Source organism: Furipterus horrens, unplaced genomic scaffold (genome assembly GCF_987537825.1).
Source record: "Furipterus horrens unplaced genomic scaffold, mFurHor1.1.pri manual_scaffold_8, whole genome shotgun sequence".
Lineage (NCBI taxonomy): Eukaryota > Metazoa > Chordata > Mammalia > Chiroptera > Furipteridae > Furipterus > Furipterus horrens.
The window spans coordinates 43,437,172-43,446,804 of NW_028327178.1; the positions used below are offsets into that span (position 1 = coordinate 43,437,172).

Here is a 9,633-nt window from a genome sequence, read left to right on the forward strand (position 1 = left end):
ACTCATGAGAAGGAATTTAATTTTCCTCCCCTTCTGTGTGGGCTGGACTTAGTAACTCACTTCTAATAAATAGAATATGGCAGCAGTGACGGGATGTCATTTCTGATACTTAGTTATAAAAATGTTGTGGCTTCTGGCTCAGATATACTCTTTCTCCCTCTCAGATCACATTATGTTATATTTTAAGGACACTCAGGCAGAGGGAAGCCAGATAAAATACAGATTCCCCAGATTCCCTTAGTGCTGTTTTTACCCACAATGATTGCGTGCACTTTAAGACTTTTTTTCCCTTTACCTATCTCTCTATCTCTTCCTATCTAAAAGCTACAAAACTGTTTTACAGAGATGTCCTCGGATCTTAGGAAAGAAAGGTCAGTGTGTGTATGTATGTGGAGGAATGGGCACTTCCCTGAGCAAGATTTACATGCCCAAAAAAGGAAAGGAGCATTATGCATTCGCTATGAGTTATCAGAAAGCTTGCTGCTATAAGCGGTGAGTCCATCCTGTGCCCATTCATTCACAACAGGATATAGGCAAACTTGGAAAGGTTTTCTCTCTTATTGGGTCCCTATTATTATAAATTGTAAGATAATGAATGAAAATTTAAGTCACATTGCCAGGCTGGGCTGGGTTGAGTTAAGTGAGTGGAACTGATCTAGTTTTTAATTACATCTAAGGGACAGTATTTTCTACTTTTGATTTCTCTAGGGGAAAGAAATAATATTCCTAAGCCAAAATTCATGTGAGACATTATTTAATAATTATTGAAATACTGGTTGAAAAAAGTTATCTTAATGAACCATCCCTTTCCCTAGCACTTCCAGACATTCTTGTATTCTCATATTCTCATACACATACTGACACATTAATATTTCATTAATTTAAATCTCAGGCTCTAAAGGAGGTACAAAAATCAGAATATGAGTGGTACATGAAACCTTAGGCAGCCTACACATGGAGACATGGATATGCACAAGGGACACAGCAAGGTAAATGTCAACTTATACTAACAGAAGTTTATATTTATTTGTTGGTATCAGAAATGCTTTCATGGCAACTGTGACACTTGAGGGTTTTTTTTAATATCAATAGATAGACACTGGCAGAGAATATGCCAGACAAAGGGGAAAGCATGTGCAAAGACAATGAAGGAAAGCTTGGTTTATTCCAAAACAAAAGTGTAAGGAATTCATTTTGGCTGGCACATTAAAAATGGGTAGAGAGTCAGTTGTATGAGAAATGTAAAACAATGGAGCCATTTAGTGGTAAACATGAATTCTCAGTGAGGTGTTTGTATTTAAGCTCATCAATCAACAGAAGCTACTGCCTGTATTTAAGTCAGGCAGTCATGTGAAATGTGCTTCAGAAACTTAGTTTTTAATAAAAAAAAAAATCTAAACTTCAAGCCACTATTTTATTTCCCCAGTATGAATGAAGGAGTTATTTCAGTGTTTACATAGAGAATCAGGTTTTATTTATTCATTTTCCAACTTCAAATTTTTAATTTTATCTTTATTTTTTACTATTTATGCTATTACAGTTGTCCCAATTTTTCTCTCTTTGCCCTCCTACCCTCAGCCCCCTTCCCACAGTCAATCCCAACACCATTGTTCATGTCCATGTGTTATGGATATATGTTCTTTGTCTAATCCCTTCACCTTATTTCAACCAGTCCCAATCTCACCCCTCCACTGTTAAAGCTATCAGTCCGTTCCTGGTTTCTGTGCCTCAATTCTATTTTGCTCATTAGTTTATCTTGTTCCTTAGATTCCAGTTTTAAGTGAGATCATATGGTATTTGTCTTTCATTGCCTGGCTTATTTCACTTAGCATAATAGTCTCCAGTTCCATCCATGCTGTCACAAAAGGTAAGAGTTCCTTCTTTATTACTGCTGCTTAGTATTCTGTTGTATAAATGTATCATAGCATTTTTATCCACTCATCTACTGATGGGCACTTAAGCTGTTTCCAAATCTTGGCTACTGTAAATAATGTTGCTATGAACATAGGAGTACATATATTTTTTTGAATTGGAGTTTCAGGTTCTTGGGATATATTCTCAGAAGTTGAATCACTGGGTCAAAAGACAGTTTCACTTTTAATTTTATGAGGAAACTCCATACTCTTCCAGAGTGGTTGCACTAGTCTGCATTCCTACCAACAGTACACTAGAGTTCACTTTTCTCCACATCCTTGTAAATGCTTGTTCGTCAATTTTTTAATGATAGTCATTTTGTCAGGTATGAGGTGGTATTTCATTGTGGTTTTGATTTGCATCTCTCTGATGGCTAGTGATGTTGAACTATGGGCCATCTGTATGTCTTCCTTGGAAAGTGCCTATTCATGTCCTTTGCCCATTTTTTAATTGGATTATCTCTTTTTATGGCCTTTGTTCTGAAGTCTATTTTGTTAGATATAAATGTTTCTACCCCAGCTTCTTTTTGTCTTTATTTGGATGGATTTTTTTCTTTATCCCTTCACTTTCAATCTGTGTAAAACTTTTGTTTTGAGGTGGGTCTTTTGTAGACGGCATATATATGAGCCATATATTTTATCCATTCAGCTATCCTACATCTTTTGAGTGGAGCATTTAATCTATTTATAGTTAAGGTTATTAATAATAGTTATTTGTTTATTGCTATTTTATTCCTTTATACCTATGTTCCTCTCATATACATATATACATGTGTATGTGTGTGCATGTGTGTATGTGTGTGTGTGTATATATATATATATATTCCTTCTTCTTAAAGCAGTCCCTTTAACATCTCTTGCAATGCTGCTTTGGTGTTAATGAACTCCTTTAGCATTTTTTTGAGGGGGTCTGGGAAGCTCTTTATTTCACCTTCAATTTTAAGCGATAGCCTTGTTTGATAGAGTAGTGTTGGTTTCAGATCCTTGCTTTTCATTACTTTAAATACTTTGTGACAATCCCATCTGCCCTTAAGTGTTTCTGTTGAGAAATCCACTGATACTCTTGTTGGAGCTCCCTTATAAGTTAACTATTTGTTTCTCTCTTGCTGCCTAAGATTATCTCTTTAAACTTTGCCATTTTAATTATAATGTGTCTTGGTGTGGGTCTCTTTGGGTTCCTCTTGATTGGGACTCTGTGCTTCCTGAACTTGTATAACATTTTCCTTCACCAGGTTAGGGAAGTTTCTGTCATTATTCCTTCAAACAGGTTTTCTATCCCTTGCTCACTTTTTCTCCTTCTGGTATCCCTTTGATATCCCTATATTGTTACGTTATATGTTTTCCCAAAGTCCCCTTAAACCATCCTTGTTCTTTTTAGGTCTTTTATTCTTTTCATGGTTCTGGTTGGTTATTTCTTTCTACCTTGTCTTCAAAATCAGTGGTTTGATCCTCTGCTTCATCTAGCCTGCTTTTTATTTTTTCTAGTGTATTCTTCATTTAAAATATTGCATGCTTCATTTCCAACTGGTTCTTATTCAAGGTTTTTATTTCCTTTATAATGCTGATGTAGTTCCCACTAAGTTCCTTGTAGTTCTCACTAAGTTCCTTGAACAATGTAATAACCCTTACTTTGAACTCTATGTCTGATAAATTGCTTGCCTCAATTTCAATTATCTGTTTTTCTTGGGATTCCTTGTTTTCTTTTGGGGGGAGGTTGTTTCTTTGTCTCCCCATTTCAGCTTACTCTTTTTATTTGTTTCTATATATTAGATAGATCTGGTTTGACTCTCTGTCTTCTTGGGATGGTCTTACCTGGTAGGAGTCCTTTGGGATAAAGTGATGCAGTCTCCTTGATCTTCTCAGCTAGACGCTCTACAAATGCCACTTGTGTGGTTTATGTGGGCTATCCTGTTATATATGGGTCTTTACTGTTGTTGGCCTCTTTGTTGATGTGTTCTCCTCTCCAGCTGGCTAAGAGGCTCAACCCCACCACCTCTTGTACACTGTCGTACTGGTACTAACAGCAGAAAGCAAAACAACACCAAAAAATAAAACCCACATAGCAGGAAAAAAAAAAAAAAAAAAGAACACGAACAACAATAGCAAAATAAATGATAAAAGAGTAAAAGATTATAAATTTAGAAAGAGAAATAGAATATGAAAATCAAGAATATGATAAGAACAAAGGAAAGAGATATGATTATGAGAAGACAGAAGCAGGAGGAACAATAAGAGTAATGAATAGAAACAGGAAATTTCAACAAAAGAAGAAAAAGAAAATTTTTCTTAAATAAATAAAAAGAAGGCAAAAATGGAGTAAGAAATGGGAAGAGTAAAATGACAGGTTTTACAGAAAAAATAAAAAATTGAAGAAAAAGAAAAATATATAAAGCTATGCGAAAGAAAAAATAATGAAAAAGAACAAAGTGGACTTCATCTCAGCAGAGCTTAGTGCTTGCCTGCTGGCTTTTCCCTCTGAACACAACTCTCATGTTGCCTGAACCTGGTGTAAGCCAATGTCAGATGCTGTCCAGTTTATCTGTAAGCTACAAACAATCCATGGTTTGTGGCTATCTCCTTCAGGCTTGGCTGTACCCAGGATGGGCCTTGCTATTCTCTAAGTCTGGCTTTTTATCAGCACAGGGCCCAGGGGTGAGTCAACCTCCACTTGTCTTTACCTGCGGTCCTGCCTTTATTCTTAGTCTAGTCACTGATGCATCTGTTTCTGTGACGGCTTCCAGTGGAATTGGAAGGATGACACTCATATGTCTCCTGTGGGAGGTGCCATTCAGATTTCACAGAAGATGGTGGGTGTGTTGTTCCCCTATGTCCATGCAACATGTCTGAGTCCCTCCCAGATTATTTCCCTGAATACAGCAGGGCAAAGCCCCTAGCAGTGCAGCAGGTAGGGCCTCCACAGCCCATAATTTGGTTCTTCCCAGAATCCAAGAGGGTGTTCGTAGGCTCTCCCGTGATGGAAAAGAACAAGCCGGGTCCCTGGGAAAGTGTAAGAATCAGCCATTCCCTAAAGCCAGTCTCTAACACACCTGAGTCCACCTATGTAACTGTCTCCTCAGTAAGGGATAAAATGCAGGTTGGGAAAAGTAAGAAAGAAAGAAAAAAAAATTTTTAATAAAAAAAAAACACAGGGTGGGGCAAGAAGGATTCCAGAGGTTGGGACAATCAAAAGAAGGAGGGGGTGGCAGGGTCATGACTTTGTATTTAATAGGCTCTGTTGTCCTCTGGTGGGCCAAAACCCCATGGCCTTTCACTGTGGGGTGCTGCATGGGAGAGTGATCCCACCACTGGCTCTCTGTACGTGGGAGCCCAGTCTGAAGTCAGGCTTCAATCCTCTCTCAGGGGGGTTCTCACAGCCCTGTGGCAACCTCAGCCCACTGCCCATGAAAGCAGCGCCAGCCCCTTTCATGTCACTGTCCTTACTACCAGTCTTGAGGTGGTTTTTGCTTGTCCTTGGTTATGTATCTTCTCTTCACATGGTCTGCAGTTGTTTATTTCAGGCCAATGTCCCCTCATTATTTTTATTTTAGCTTGGTTCTAGGAGGCAATCGGAGATAAATTCTCCTACTCCACCACCATCTTGCCGTTCTCTTAGAGAATCAGTTTTAAAAGAACACTTGCATACATTCTCCCACTTAGTCTTTATAGAAACTTAGTAGCAGGTGTTATCCTGGCTCTACCACTTTAAATGTATAACCCTGGGTCAGATACTTAAGCTCAGTGTCTCCATCTATAGCATAATAATGATAGTAGAAATTAGTTTATATGCTTTGAAGTTTAAATGTCAAAATGCATGGTGAAGTACATAGCCATTTACCTAATGCATAATAGGCTTTCAATGAGTATTACCTTTCTGACTATTATTATTTTAAAATAGGGGAAAAGAGACTGAGTGAAGTTACATGATTTTCCCAAGGTAACTGAGTTAGGAAGTAGCAGGGTTAAGTTAATTTTGGCCACAAGCCACTGGCATGATTTTCTGAAGATGAAAGCAAATTATACTACTTGGGAAAGATTAGGTAAGTTAGAGGTTCAAAAATGGAGACTTGATCAAATGAATTGTGATATATCTTTATCCTGTAGAATTCTACAAACCACTTATGTGATGTCAAAAACTTTTTCTGACATAGTCAGCATATATTCTTACATTTTTTAAATATTAGAAGTATACAATAAGATATTTTTATTAAGATGAGAAATGGTGGAAAGGAGGAGTTTAGAAAGATATATAACCCAGGCTGCCTGTGAACTGCTACTATTATTATTCTATCATCTTCCCTCTCAAAAATTATCTTTCTTTCATTTAAAACAACTCTTATCTGTTTCCCCTATAGTTTAATAGTCTTAACCTCTTTACAGTTATATTAATACTGGTTCATTTGCTGCTGATAGTGTGATCATGTGGGAAGGGATATTTTGGAGGGTGTGGGTTTCTTGCCTGAGTTGTGTGTTTATATTTTAACAGCATCTCCACAAAAGAACTCAAGACAAGGTGGGCAGAATGACTCTCAATCAACTAGCCAGAAGGAAGGATCCACCAAAGAGTAACTGAAATACAACTAGGCAGCTTAAACAAATGGCATAAAGGGCATCAGGCTCAACATCATCAGGCTCAGGAGATCAAAGAGACTACACCACTGAATCCACCAAGTCTCCTATACAGAATTGCATACCACAAAGGTGGGAAATCAAAGCAGACAAATCTAAGAAACAAAAACAAACAAGAAACATCCAACATGGGGAGACACAGAAACAAACTCCCAATGAAAGGAAAAGAGGAATCCCCAGAAAGAGAGAAAGATGGAACAGACATAAACCAACTACCAAACATGGAATTCGATGAATAGTTATAAGGAAGCTCAATGAACCTGACAAACTCAAAGGAAACTACAATGAATTCCAGAGGAATTACAAAGAACTCCAGAAAAACTACAAAGAACTCAAGGGAAGCTACAAGGAACTTAAGGAGAACAACACCAGCATAAAAAAGGACATAGAAACTATCAATAAGAACCAGGGAGAAATGAAGAATACAATTTCTGAACTGAAGAACACAGTAGAATCAATCAAAAGCAAGCTAAACAATGCAGAGGGTCAAATCAGTGAGTTAGAGGACAATGTAGAAAAAAATTTCCAGACAATACAACAAAATGAAAAGAGACTTAAAAAGAATGAAGAGGGTGTAGGAGAACTGCTGGACAACATGAAATGAAAAGATATTCAAATCACAGGAATACAAGAAGGTGAAGAAGAGGAGCATGGGATAGAAAACCTGATTGAAAATGTAATGACAGAAAATATTCCAAACTTGATGAGAGAAAAAGTCATGCAAGTCCAGGAAGCACAGAGGGTCCCAATGAAGAGAAACCCCAAAAAACCCACTCCAAAGCACATATTTAAAATGGCAACATTCAAAGACAAAGCAAGAATCCTAAAGGCAGCAAAAGAAAAACAGCAAATAACATACAAGAAAGCTCAAATAAAACTATCAACTGATTTCCCAATAGAAACACTATAAGCCAGAAGGGAATGGTCAAAAATATTTCAAGCAATGAAAAACAAAGGCCCACAACCAAGACTACTCTACCCAGCAAGGTTCTCCTTCAAAATGGAAGGTGAAATAAGGAGTTTCACAGACAAAGGAAGACTAAAAGAATACATCTCCACCAAGCCGGCATTGCAAGAGATGCTAAAGGGAATGCTCTAAGAAAAAGGAGAAAAAGAGAGAGGGGGAGAAACACAGGTACAAAGAGAAATGAATAAATACCTGCACTAATAACCTTAAATGTAAATGGACTAAATGCTTCTATCAAAAGACATAGGGTAGCAGAATGGATATGAAAACATGACCCGCATATAGGCTGTCTACAAAAGACACACCTCAAAACAAAGTATTTACACAGAGTGAAAGTGAAGAAATGGGAAAAAGTATTCCAAAAAAAACGGGCATAAAAAAAAGCTGGGGTAGCAATATTCATATTAGACAAAACTGATTTCACAGCAAAGGCCATAAAAAGAGACAAAGAAGGGCATTTCATAATACTGATGGGAACACTCCATCAAGAAGATATAACCCTGTTAAACATATATGCACTCAATAGAGGAGCACAAAAATATATAAGGAAAATACTAGAAGACTACAAGAGGATTTCAACAGCAATACACTCATAATATGGGACTTTAACACCCCATTATCAACAATAGACAGACCTTTAAAACAAAGAAACACCAAGGATATTGAGGCATTGAACAACACTCTAGACAAAATGGACTTCACTGATATATATAGAACTTTTCACCCCAAAAAAGCAAAATATACATTCTTTTCAAAGGCACATGGGACATTTTCAAAGATCGACCACGTGGTAGGACACAAAACAAGCCTCAACAATTCAAGAAAATTGAAATTATATCAAACATCATTTCAGACCACAATGCCTTGAAACTAGAAATCAACCTCAAAGAAAAAAATCAAAGACATTCAAACTCATGGACAATGAATAACATGACATTAAATAATGAATGGGTTAACAGTGACATCAAGAAGAACTCAAGAGCAGTTTGGGCGGCGGGAGAAGCGGGAGCGGGCAGGCCGTCCAGGTTGGCAAAGGTTCTCCGCGCGCCGCGGCCCTGAGGCACCAGGCACGCGCCCATCCCGCCACCACGATGCCCAAGAGGAAGGTCAGCTCCGGCGAGGGAGCGGCGAAGGAGGAGCCCAAGAGGAGGTCGGCGAGGTTGTCAGCGAAACCTGCTCCTGCGAAGGTGGAAGCCAAGCCGGAAAAGGCGGTGGGCAAGGATAAATCTGCAGACAAAAAAGTGCAAACAAAAGGGAAAAGGGGAGCAAAGGGAAAACAGGCTGAAGTGGCTAACCAGGAACCTAAAGAAGATCTACCTGCGGAAAATGGAGAAACTAAAAATGAGGAGAGTCCAGCCTCGGATGAAGCAGGAGAAAAAGAAACCAAGTCTGATTAATATCATATATCATGTCTTATCAGAGGTCCCTGTCTCCCTTCTTGTACAATCCAGAGGAATATTTTTATCAACTATTTTGTAAATGCAAGTTTTTTAGTAGCTCTAGAAACATTTTTAAGAAGGAGGGAATTCCACCTCATCCCATTTTTTTAAGTGTAAATGCTTTTTTTTAAGAGGTGAAATCATTTGCTGGTTGTTTATTTTTTGGTACAACCAGAAAATAGTGGGATATTGAATATGGGAGGCTTTGATTGTCTTGGGTGTCAGCTTAACATTCCATAGATGAGGGGTAGTTTTTATATCCTATAATACAAGGCATACTAAATGGCAGTTTGGAGTCAGTTTTGCATTTATTATGTCTTGAACATTTTAAATTCTCGTGTTTTTGGTAGAATTGTTTTCTAACGAAAACCACTCCTGGATCTTGGCTCTCCCTGTCAGAATTTTGTGCACTCTGTAACATCTTTGTTGTGGTAGTTCAGTTTTCCTAGTAACTTTGTTCATGTGCTGTGAACGATTGAAAATTCGATTATGTGGTATATTGTGAATTAGTCGGACTTTGATGTAAGTGTGTCAACATTTGCAGATATTGGTACTTGATACTTTATTAAGAAAATTAGTCTCCAAATTTTAAGCTGGAACATCACTGGAATAACGTCAGAAAAGAATGACAACTACATGATTGTGTACAAATCTAAATGTCTGTACTTTACCCTCAAAACAACTAATA

The 9,633-nt window shown here is 37.8% G+C and overlaps 1 pseudogene; it reads left to right on the forward strand.

Moving 5' to 3' along the window:
- Positions 1 to 8,511: 8,511 nt before the first annotated feature.
- On the forward strand, positions 8,512 to 9,241 carry LOC150002813 (non-histone chromosomal protein HMG-14 pseudogene; annotated as a pseudogene).
- The last annotated feature ends 392 nt before the right edge of the window (positions 9,242 to 9,633 follow it).